Source organism: Cupressus sempervirens, chromosome 9 (genome assembly GCF_028749045.1).
Source record: "Cupressus sempervirens isolate cs-2001-9-10 chromosome 9, ASM2874904v1, whole genome shotgun sequence".
Classification (NCBI taxonomy): domain Eukaryota; kingdom Viridiplantae; phylum Streptophyta; class Pinopsida; order Cupressales; family Cupressaceae; genus Cupressus; species Cupressus sempervirens.
In genome coordinates, this window is record NC_143126.1 from 655749263 (window position 1) to 655760325 (window position 11063).

At 38.7% G+C, this 11063-nt stretch overlaps 1 pseudogene across 1 annotated transcript; it reads right to left on the reverse strand.

Moving 5' to 3' along the window:
* Window positions 1–5519: 5519 nt before the first annotated feature.
* On the reverse strand, window positions 5520–8818 carry LOC149540437 (pentatricopeptide repeat-containing protein At3g26782, mitochondrial pseudogene; annotated as a pseudogene). The gene has a single exon (XR_016356399.1). The product of XR_016356399.1 is annotated as a pentatricopeptide repeat-containing protein At3g26782, mitochondrial pseudogene (transcript).
* Between the last annotated feature and the right edge of the window lie 2245 nt (window positions 8819–11063).

Sequence of the window (11063 nt, forward strand, 5' to 3'; positions counted from 1 at the left end):
TTGCAAAACACTGTCAGCTCACAGTAATTACAAATTTTCACACATGCGACATCGAGCCTCACACACTTGTTGACATGATCATTAGATTGTCTATTGTCATGTCTAACTTCACTCATCATGATTCTATCCCTGGTAAGAGATACAATCCAAACACCAGAAACCACTTCTTAGATACTGTGTCTGCGGTCTTCTGTAAATCATGAATAACTCTCACATGTCTTCGACTTTTGGCGTACAAACTTTTCCACATCATTATGACATATTGTAGAACATATCCTCAACTGCACTTGACCTCATCGTCAATACACAATCCATTCAACCTCATCCTCTATCAATCTTTACAGAAACAATACAATGTTGACATCAATGACAAACATAGTTATGAATGCAACATATCAATCATGCTAACAATCTCCCAAACTGTTCTTTCAATGCTTAGGATACTCCCCCAAAGGAATACCATTATTATTCATGCTAACACTCTCTTCATGCCTTGAAGAGTAAGTTCCAAATATATGCCACCTCCTTCCTCCTCTTTTGTTGATGTTAACTTTTCTCTTAAAGGTTTTCCCAATGTGAAATCTTTGAATTTTGGGTTGGACTCCAACCAAGTCAAACCTAAACATAGGACTCATAATGCCTATAAATTGTTGTTGGAGAAAATTAGGAGGCTTTCTAGGTCCAAAGCTAATACTGAAAGCACCCAAAGTAAGTGTTTGAATTTAAAAAAAGGACCATATTTGTGATTCCTTGGATCACTTAGGGAAGGGTGGGACCATGGAGGACAAGGACCTACATGTTATGGAGCCAAATGAGATCTTTCGGATTGGGTTTGAGAATAGAAGCATTAAATCCATTTCAAATGGAGTAGATGATGGACTTGATGCTCTTAAAAAAGCATATCGTGATGAAGATAAACTAAGTAATTAAACCTCGATTGCTATTCATACTTTCCCTCCTCTTCCACCACCCCCTATATTGTACCTCATGTTCACAACAAGGAGGCCAATATCCCCCATGATGCCACCTCTTCCTAGGTCATAGATCCTCCTACCAAGCCAACAAATTCTTGTAAACAAGATAAAATGGAAGTGAGGGAACCTAACAATGGGAGTGTTGATCCCTCTAGTACTTCTTAGAAAGATCCAACAAATGATTCAATCTTTATTTTTAATGTACAACCAAAGAAGATGAGAGGTTAAAATAACAAATTAGAACAAATGATGGGTGTCGGTAAACAACCCAAATTAGGAAGTGATTTTGAAGAGGGGGGCGCCTCCTGGACCTACTAGTTCCAAGCTTCCCCATAAGAAATACAAATAACAACTTCCAAAGCATTATAAGAGCTTTAAACCTCCCAAGAATACTAATCCCTAGTAAATAAATTATGATGGACATAAGTTGTGCATCCTAGAATGTCAAGGGATTGGAATCGCTTGATAGCAAGTATTTGATTAAAAGAATCTTTCTTATGAATAAACATATTGATACCTTATTTTTGGAAGAGGTTAAGGTTGTTGGTTTCTCCCTAGACATCACTTTAAAATATATTTGGAAAGATGTAAAGGGTTTCTACATCAATCATTATAGGGCCAAAGGGGGTGTTGCTATCTTAATTAACCCTAATTGGTATGAATTTGTTTTTGGTTGAGGGTGAACCCCATGTAATAGGGTTGTATAGCTCATTTTCCAAGTAGATGGAAAGGAAGTGGACTTCAGCAACATTTATGCATCTAATGACTATAGAGAGCATAATAATCTATGGAAATGGTTATTCCAACTAAGAAACATGCCTTGGATCATTGGGGGGTGACTTTAATATGATCGATGGCTCTATGGACAAAATAGGGGGATTGAAGTATGAATGGAAAGGACGTGAAAAAGAAAATCTAGTATAAGATGTTGACTAAACAACTTATTTGATCCTCCTGCATGGAACAAGACCTCTCACAATGGAATTTGGCACACTTGGTCCAACTTTCAACAAGGGGGTAGGAGAATATATTCCAAGCTTGAAAATTCTATGTGAAGCAAGATTATTATGGATTCAAAAAAGACTCAAGAGGATCTAGTGTAATAGTCACTCTTTATACATTGTCTGATCATCATCCCATTTTAGCTTGCATCTTTGATTGGGGAAGGACTTGAGAGTTGTAAATGAGGTGAAGGATTTTCCCTTAATACTAGATTTGCTAAGAGTTGAAGATGTCATATTTGCAGTTAAGATAATCACATTGTTCAATATGGGACCTAATTTACATGAATGTGCCATAGATAGATGGGTCCAATGTATCAAAAAGTTGAAAAAATCTTTTCTAGGTAGTAGGGAAAGAGAAAGTCAAAGATGGAAGGAAAAGGGAATCGGAGTTACATGACAATCATTTTGGCTAAACATATCATTCAAGATAATCCCAATCATTTGTTAGCTTTGGAGATTGTGACTCATGCTAGAGATGAGCTAAGGAAGATCCAAGGTTATAAAACTAGAGCTAGAATCCAATGGGTTAACCATTAGATAAAGGTTCGAGAATTATTTTTTCAAATCCTTAAACAAAAGGAGGTTGGGGAAAGGATTAGTTCTTTGTGTGAGGATGACAATATTATTAAAACACAAGAGGATATTATCCAAGTTTTTGTTTACTTTTACTTGAATTTCTTCCCATTGGAGCATAAGGGTGTGGAAATGAAAGAAGCCAAAGATAGTATTTGTTCCATTATCCCCAAAAAGGTTAGTAATGAAGTTGTTGAGATTCTTAACCAGCCCAACTCTAAGAAAGATATCAAAATGGCCATTCAAAGATTGCATAATGAGAAATCTCTAGGATCTTATGGTATTCTTGTAGAATTCTATTACAAAAACATAGATTGGATCTTTGAAGACCTTTTAAATGTTGACTCTGAAGCTATTGGTAAGGGATCTCTAGGAGATGAGATTAATTCAGGCTTTGATCAAACTCGTCCCAAAGGAAGGAGATAAGCCTCTGATAAAAATTGGAGACCAATCACAAGGCTAAATGTGTCTTATAAGATATTAGCTAAAGTGTTAGCCTTGAGGCTGGAAGATAATCTCCCCAATATAATAAACCTTACTCAAACGGGCTTCGTAAAGAGAAGATACATCTTGGAAAATCTGATCATTTGTTAGGAGGCTTTTGGGCTAAAAACTCAGATCAGAAAGTATGCATGTTGCTCCTTGACTATGAAAAAACCTATAATAGGATTGAATGGAACTTCATACATATGATGCTCCAAGGATTGGGATTCCCAGCATTTTTTTGTCAAATGGTCTCCACACTAATGAAGGGAGTTCTTAGAACCATAAAGGTAAATGGAATATGGCCCCCTCTTTCAAGATCACCAGAACTATTAGACAAGGGTGTCCCTTGGCACCGACCCTCTTTATGGTGGCAGCAGATGCATTATTTTACCTTCTAAGGGATGATGTACTATCCCCAAGGTTCAATGTACTATCCAACCCAATGGAGATGAATAATTTAATGTATAGTTTGTTGATGATACTGCAATACTCATTAAGTTGGAATGTTAAGCACCTTATGAAGAAATTGGATATCTTTTGTGTTGCCTTTGGTAGCAAGGTCTCCCTCTCTAAATCCATCATTCTGGGATGGGCAGACAACCAACTGCAATGATGTAATAAATTCTTGTTGGCATAGGGAGGGCCTCAACACTTGGTTAGGTATTTGGGAATTCATTTCGTTGTTGAACCCAACCTGAAAGATATGTAGGAGTGGATAAAGAAGAAATTCGATTAGAAGTTAGGCTAATGGAATAATCAGTACTTATCCTTAGTAGGCAGATTTCAGGTTTGTCAGAAAATATTGTCATCTTACACAATTTACTATGCCTCCACTTGGCTCTTTTCAAGCCCAATTTAATTACATTCAAAAGAGGATGAGGGGTTTCCTTTGGTTTGATGAAAAAAGGACTAAGAAACATGATGCAGTCAATTGGAGATGAGGCACTATGAGCAGAGATCTTGGGGGGTTGGGTTTTAAAGACTTAAGGAAGAAGAGGAACTATGGAAGATTTTAGTAAGGAATAACATCTCGAGAACCACACCATTGAGGGACCCCTCTTGAAAAATCTGCATTGGAATGACCTGATGTCTGGGAAATTTGAAATCACAGTTGAAGGGTTTGATGTCTTTAAATCAATTTGGAAGAGTTAGGACAGAGTTAGCTTCTATTGATGAGCAATAATGTTTTAGATAACCATGAGCAGATCCGTGGGGAAAAGTCTATTTGGTGGAATCTGCAACATGGAGATAAACTTTTAGCCCTCATACAAGGTTGCTCAGCTTGTAAATGGGCCAATAAAGGGATTAAATACTTTTCTGATATTATGGTTAATGATTCTCTTATCAGCTGGCAGGATCTTATGACTAAGTTTGACCTCCCCCCCTCACATTACTCTTTGCTGAGAGATGCTCGCTCTGTTTTAAACATCCCCTGTCATGTTAACCTATGTTCCAACAGAGCTAGTCATATGAGGTTGCCTGATTGTACCTTATTTTCCCTTATCAAAACTAAGCTTCTCTCCGACAGCACTAATATCATTGATCATATCAACTTTTCTTGGAGGCTTGATCTTAATCCCTCAAATTAGTCCAGATTCCTTGTGAAGTTTTGGCATACACCAACTGAACCCAAATTTTTTTGTTTCATGTGTTCATTGATCATACAGAGGTTGCCCATCAAAACACCTAATAGAGTATTCAGAAATTGTTCAGGAGATAATCTTTGATTGTTTCTTTGCTAAAGAAATGTGGAACTTATTTAGCCTTGCGCTAAAGAATAACTTCACCATATCTGATGTTTTAACTGGCAATTTTTTGAGCCTTAAACAGGGTAGTTTTCCTTTTTGGTTTGTACTTTCTTTTCATGTACTATGGTTCATTTGGAAAGTTCGCAATAATCATATCTTCATTCATAGAAGGAGGTGCCTTACTGAGTCCCTCAGGAGACTCACTTTGTATTCTGTTGTTTTACTGTTTACATGTCACATTGATACTGAAAATTACTGAGGAGAAGTTCCTAGAACTATTAAATGAAGGGTCAGCTACTGTGGTGAAAGAGAACGTAGCATATGGGTACATGACAGAAGTGACTGAAGTAGACAAAGATGAAGCAGATGACATGACACTGGACAAGTTGTTGGAAGAGATCAGAGAAAGTGTCAGCCACCTTTGGCTGATCCTCTTCCTAAAGTGGAAGACATGGGTGATCTATCCACTATTTTATAGTGCAATGGTAAAGTGTTGAAGTTATTTGAGGGAACACAGGGTTGGACTGCATGGGTTTCTACATAGAAATGAATTGTAATGCTTCTTTTTTGTAAATGATCCATATATAAAATGACACCTCTTTAGCAAAAGGCTTATCCTTCTACAGAACGTTTTGTAACAGCAATTATATAATTGCAGTGATCATATGTATAAACTCTCACTCCTAAGGGAGACAGCATGTAATACTGTATATGATATAGTGCAGAGAACGATATATAGTACAGTATGTACTCAGTTTGGACTTCTTTATAATTAATAGAAAAAGAAAAACTCCGTCCCTTCAGGTTTAGTGCAGATGTATCACAGTACACATTATTATAGTGCAAGCCTATTTTTCAGATTGCTTCAGCAGCATCACCAATAATCTCCACATGAACATTGTCCTTGTTTAAAATGATGGAAACGGTTTGCATCTCTCAAAACAATTTCTCTTGCAACAATCTTGGAGATAAATTTAGTTGCAGTGTGGCAATCAGAACATACTCTAAGGTTCTTAACAACTCTAATAATTGTTCCAGGAAGTGTGTTTAACAAACCAAATGCAATTGCCAACTTCTCACTATGATGGTAGAGAAATAATTCCTTTTCCTCCTCTTCCACATCGTTAAGTAACTGTTTTGAATCTGGAAAATAACCTGCTGCCTTCATCTCCCAAGCCAGCTTGTCCAACATTGCATGGATCTTCTGTGTCTGTGGATGTGATCTGTCACCTGCACAAAAAGCATGTACCATTTTATGGCTTTCAATCCAACTACATCCGGGAATCTTTTTGATTCCTCTGTCTTTCATCAATCTCCGTATAATTTGAACATCATCCCACTTGCCCATTTCTGCATTGATATTTGACAGAAGAACATAAGTTGCAGCATTATTAGAATCCAAATCAAAAAGCAGTGTTGCTGAAAATACTCCTAAGCGTAGATTCATATGTGATCTGCAGGCACTAAGAAAACATATCCACACAACCACCAAGGGTTTGAGTGGCATCTTGATGATAAATGTTAGGGCATCCTCAAGATAGCCAGCACGGGCAAGAAGGTCAACCATGCACACATAATGATTAATTGTAGGTGTAATTAAACAAGGGTTACTCATATGATTGAAGTATGTACAGCCCTCATCCACCAAACCTGCATGGCTACATGCATGTAGAACACAAGAAAAGCTCATAATGTCAGGAAATGTTCTAGATTGCATCATTAATTCAAAGATTTTGAGAGCATCCTTGCAGAATCCATTTTGTGCATAACCTGCAATCATGGCATTCCAAGAGATGACATCTCTTTGAGACATTTTATCAAATAGTTTCCGTGCCTTGTGTATGCTTCCACATTTTGCATACATATCTAGCAAAGCATTTCCAATCATAATATCTGACAAAAAACCCTCTTCCATCGCAATTTGATGGATGTCCATTCCCTGTTTCAGAGCTCCCATTTTTCCACAGGCAGGGAGGACAGTGCTAATGGTTGTGGAATCTGGCTTTAGACCTGCTAATTGCATTTGCTTGAAAGTTTCTAAAGCTTCTTCAACAAAACCATTTTGTGCATACCCTGCAATAATGGAGTTCCATGTGACCACATTTCTCTCGGGCATTTTGTCAAACAAATTCAATGCCTTGACTATGTTTCCACACTTTGCATACATGTCTACGAGAGCATTTCTAACTGTAGTATATGAAAAAACACCACCTTCCATTATGTTTCGGTGGATCTCCATACCCTGTTCCAAAGCTCCCATTTTGGCACATGCAGGAAGGATACTGGAAAAGGTTGTGGAATTTGGCTTTGTGTTTGCCAATTGCATTTGCTTGAAAGTTTCCAAAGCCTTTTCAAGCAATCCATTTTGCACATATCCTGCAATCATGGCACTCCATGTGATGACATCTCTTTGAGGCATTTTGTCAAACAGTTCACATGCTTTATATATGCTTCCACATTTCGCATACATGTCTAGGAGGGCAGTTGCAACAACGATATCTGATAAAATTCCTCTATCTTTTATACTCTGATGGATGTTGATACCCTGTTCTAAAGCTCCCGTTTTGGCACAAGCAAAAAGGATGCCAGCAAAGGTTGTAGAGTCCGGCTTCACAGATGCCAATTGCATTCGATTGAAAATCTCTATAGCCTTCTCAAAAAATCCACTTTGTGCATATCCTGCAATCATGGCATTCCATGATATCACATTTCTTCGAGGCATTCTATCAAAGAATTCACGAGCCTTCTCCAGTCTTCCACATTTGGCATACATATCTACCAGGGCACTTGCAACTATAATATCTGACAGAAACCCCCCTTTCGTTATGCATTGATGAATGTCCATGCCCTGCTTCAAAGCTCCCATTTTGGCACAGGCAGGGAGGATGCTGGCAAAGGTTGTGGAATTAGGCTTCACGCCTGCCAATATCATTTGCTTGAATGTTTCTAAAGCCTTCTCAGCAATTCCATTTTGTGCATATGCTACAATCATCGCAGTCCACGAGACCACATTTTTTTGAGATATTTTGTCAAACAGCTTACGTGCCTTCTCGGTGCTTCCACATTTTGCATACATGTCTACCAGGGCAGTTGCTACTACAACATCTGACAAAAACCCCCCTTCCAATATGCTTTGATGGATATGCATGCCCTGTTCCAAAGCTTCCATTTTCGCACATGCAGGGAGGATGTTGGCAAAAGTAGCAAAATTCGGCTTCACACCTGAGAGTTGCATTTGATTGTAAGTTTCTAAAGCCTTTTCAAAGTGTCCATGTTGTGCATATCCTGTAATCATTGCAGTCCATGAGACCACATTTCTTTGAGGCATTTTGTCAAACAGTTCCCGTGCCTTATCCATGCTACCACATTTGGCATACATGTCTAGCAGGGCAGTTGCAACTACAACATTTGAAAAAATTTCTGTATCCTTTATGCTTTGATGGATCTCCATACCCTTTTCCAAATCTCCCATTTTCGCACAAGCTGGAAGTACACTGACAAATGTGAATTGATCGGGTTGGAAACCTATTCGTTGCATTTGGTGAAACAGAGTGACTGCCTCCTGAGGATACCCATGTCTTCCGTATGCTGATATAATTGAATTCCATGAAACTCTGTCTCGTTCTCTCGTGTGGTTAAACACTTTACGAGCATCAACCAAACTTCCACACTTGACATACATGTGAATAAGCCTATTCCGAAAAGATGTTCCTGTAGCAAACGCAAAGTGTCCCTGAGCGATGAAAGAGTGGACATTTTTCCCCTGTGAGAGCGAGTTCTTGAGAATGCAGGTCTGCAATAATTCAAGATATATATAAGAGTTTTCAGGAGGGTTATGAGTCGTAAGCAGAATGTGCAGCGCCTCCTTCAAATGACCGTTTCTACATAACGCTGTAAGATTGAGATGAGCAGAGGATGCCAATGACATTTGACGATTGTAGTTGAAGCATGGAAAATGTGCGGTGTTAATCAGTCTGACTACCACAAGGACATTGCCAAGGTAAGCTTGGGAGCATTCTCACTTGATAATGGTATTCGGTACAATTAATCGATATGAGAAAAGATCAATAATTTATTACTTAATAATCTTTTATTTCGCTTCTCCTTAATTATCTAATAGTTCATTAATGATGATGTTGCTTCTGGATTCGATTGTGTAAGTTTTTTTTATCATCAACGTTTCGGATCACACTCTGTGATCCATCATCAGGATGAGAGAAGGAAGTAAAAAAGTATGCAGACTAGCCAAGCCCAGCAAAATAAAAAGAAAGAAGAGAGGGGGAGGAGCACACAACACGAGGCAGAGAAAGAAAGAAATGAAGAGAAAGAAATTTTTTTAAAAATGGGGGGACAAGAGAAGAAAAAACAACAAAATAGAAGAAACAAAAGAAAGAGGGAAGAGTAGAGAAAAAACTCTTTAATTTATGAATCTATAGCAATAATTTTTAAGATAAAATTAAAAGAATAAAAATATTAAAAATAAACATAAATAATTGAAAAATAAATTAAATCAATCTAAAAATAAAAATAAAAATAAAAGAACCAAATGTGTAAATATATATAATTATAAAGGAGAGATCGCAAAAGAACCCGAGACCAACTCGAAACACGAGACAAAGTAAACAAAAGCAAAAAATAAGAACATAAAAACCATAAAAATACAAAATATTAAAAATAATGAATAAATTAATAAAATTAAAAATAATAAAATTAATAAAATTAGAAGACCAACAACATAAAGAGAAGCAAGCCGCACGCGAAAAGAAACAACCAAGAGACAGAAAAGAAGAGGACAGAAAGGAAGTAGAAAAAACAAAGACAAAACAAGACAAAGAAGAGCCAACGTACAAGGACACCAAACCACAGACAGGGGAGGGGGCTATCCCTGCTGTTGCCGGCAATCGAGCGAGCGAAGCAAAGGTTGCCACGAGGGGTTCAAGGACCACCCATCATCTCGATTAAGGTTGAGGGGGTGGTGGCTAATTTCAATGGCTTCTTTGAGCTTTCTCTTGAAATAATTGCTCTCTTTGCAAAGGATTTGCGCTTGCTCCAAACAAATGTGATGTTTGGTGGTGACAGAGTGCTCTGCTAAGGCCGATTTTTGGACCCTATCATGCAAGATGTCTGCCCCGTGCTCACGTATCCTGGTCCGAAAAGAACGACCAGTTTCTCCAATGTAGGGGGTGCCACATGAGCACACAATCTTGTAGACTTCTGAGTCAAGAAATGAGTCTTTGGAGTCCTTGAGCTGCGGGACAAGATTACTTAACTTTGAAAGGGGTTTAAAAGCAACTCGGAGGCCCCTTTTTGTTAAGATTTTGGCAATCTTTTGGGAGATGCCATCCACAAAAGGAATGGAAACATGCAGAGCGGGGAGGTTCGTGGACAGGGAAGGCCTAGAGCAAGAAAGGAAGAAGGATTTGGCCTGGCGAAGAGCCCTAGAAATTTGCTTGCACGGATATCCATTCAAGGAGAAGACCTGACGAAGATGAGATAACTCACTATCTAAGTGTTCTTCATCACATATTCTGAAGGCTCTCAAGGCAAGGGTTCTAAGGATGCTGGCTTTATGGCTGGGGTGGTGGTGGGAAGAGGAGTGGAGATATAAGTCAGTGTGGGTGGATTTACGATAAACCTGCCTACCAAAGGTGCCATCCCGCTTCCTGATGAGAAGAACATCAAGAAAGGATAAGCGGTTGTCTGACTCTAGCTCCATGGTAAACGATATGCCAGGGACCAAGTTGTTGATGTGCTGGTGAAACTCCTCAAGTTTTTCAAGCCCATGTGGCCAACACACATTGGTGTCATCTACATATCGTTTCCACCATCTAGGTTTCAGGGGAAAGGAGTGGATGGCAGTCTCCTCAAAATGTTCCATGAAGAGGTTCGCAATGATCGGAGAGAGAGGGGAACCCATGGCAACCCCTTCCACTTGCTCATAGATAACATTTTGGAAGGAGAAAAACGTGGATCTTAGACAGAATTCAACCAAGTCTGCCATCTCATCACCAATCTTGTTCTTTACAATAAGAACAGACTCCTGAATAGGGACTTTGGTGAAGAGGGAGACCACATCAAAGCTTACCATGATGTCATCCTGTTCAGCCTTGCAGCCCCTAACAAATTGGACGAAATGCGAAGAATCCTTGATGAAAGAGTTGGAATTCCCAATCAAGGGGGAAATTAACTTGGCAAGGTGGGAGGCAAGGAGAAAAGTAGGTGACCCAATAGTGTCCACAATGGGTCTCAAAGGTATGCCTACTTTGTGGATTTTAGGG